We start from the raw sequence: 1,664 nt of genomic DNA, 5'->3' as shown, positions 1-1,664 counted from the left end.
GGTGAAGCGGTTCTCAAGTTGCATTGGCTTCTATTAAATCCGTTGATACCAAACACACATACACCGCCCGACCGCGCGGTCGAACGGTCCGTTCCTCGTAGGGATTCACTGCCAACCGCCGCGGTGCGCGGTGCCGTGTGTGAATCGCCTAACAGTACTCAAAAATAAGGGTCACCTCACACCTGTGTAATTCAGGTGCCAATAATCACACCTAACTTGGCAAGTTGGTGTGAAAGGGATAAAAAAACAGACAGGCGTCATTCAACATATTCATATTTTCTTGTTACAAGTTAATGGTCATCAAGATGGTCATAGTGCAATCTCCAGTGTATTAGATATAAGCTTCTTGATAGGAACTAATTTGACAGGTCGACCATATTCTTTATGGACAGGAGTTGCCCCTCTACAACCGTGACTTGAGTTCGATACAAAAAATATGAGCTGGCATAGAAATAATCTAAGCAAATACTTATACATGTACTAGTGGTCCGCCCCGGCTTCGCCCGTGGTACCTACATGTTTAAACTATCCTATCTCTCAAGTTGGATCGAACTGCACATGGTGTGCGAATTTTATTATAATCGGTTAAGTGGTTTAGGAGTCCATTGAGGACAAACATTGTGACACGAGATTTATATATATTAAGATGTAGTTGTGTATAGTATACAACTCAAACTGGACTATGGATGGTAAATAACTGATAGGAAACCTAAATGATATCATTGTTCTTTATCTTTTCGATACTCTTGTATAACATTAACTTCATACATTTCCTTTCCATCAGGTTGCCTGGTAGAGATTGCTGCTTAGCAATAAGGCCGCCTCTTGTACAAACTATGTCTTTCTTATGTATTAATATTATTTTTGTCATATTTTAGTTTGTGCAATAAAGAGTTATAAATAAATAAATAAACATAAGTAAAGAAATATCCCGTTTCCATACCACAGAATACATAATAGTAGCTAAACGCTACTCAATGCAATCAATGAAGCGGCATTTTCTAAACCCTTTTCTATTTTTAATAAATTCCCCATTTCTAGGCGCATTTGAATAAAATAACACTGGCACTGATAGCGCCGCGTCTACGAGACTTCTTTCGTGACGCGCGGAACTCGAAATTCGAAAATTAGCTTGATAGTAAGGTCATAGAAATGATCCAGGTATTCGGGAATAGCCTAGCATTCTAGATATTTTAAATATTACAAATTAAATTTCCTTTGATGAGCTAGTTAACCTACGGCCGGTTGCAGAGCTTCACCGACATCATATTCATCAGTGAGTAAGTCAGTCGCTGACGTACGCACTGATGGTCGGTGAAGCTCTGCAACCGGCCTACAATGTGCCAAATCAAGCTGTGAATCAAGATATAACACTACATATTCTAGTTTTATGAATGCACAAAAAAGCAACATATCCTGTTTATGAGATATCAGGAAAACATACAAAAAGAAACTCATATTGCATTTCAGCATTTATAGTATGCAACAACTAAGCAGTTAAACAATGTGGTTATTTCCGCGGATGCTAAGCTATGTGTAGTTAATGTGCTATGAAGAGTCGCCGCTACGCCCCAAAGTATCTGCGCAAGCGATAAGGTCCATTATATCGAGTTCTTGTGTTTTTCTTGGTGAGGATGAAAGGTTTCACGCAATAAAACAAGGTA

This window comes from Colias philodice, chromosome 5 (genome assembly GCF_061535455.1).
Source record: "Colias philodice isolate Cphi_HAF_F1 chromosome 5, ilColPhil1 Martin Lab GWU primary, whole genome shotgun sequence".
Taxonomy (NCBI): domain Eukaryota; kingdom Metazoa; phylum Arthropoda; class Insecta; order Lepidoptera; family Pieridae; genus Colias; species Colias philodice.
This window is presented reverse-complemented; position numbering follows the sequence as displayed.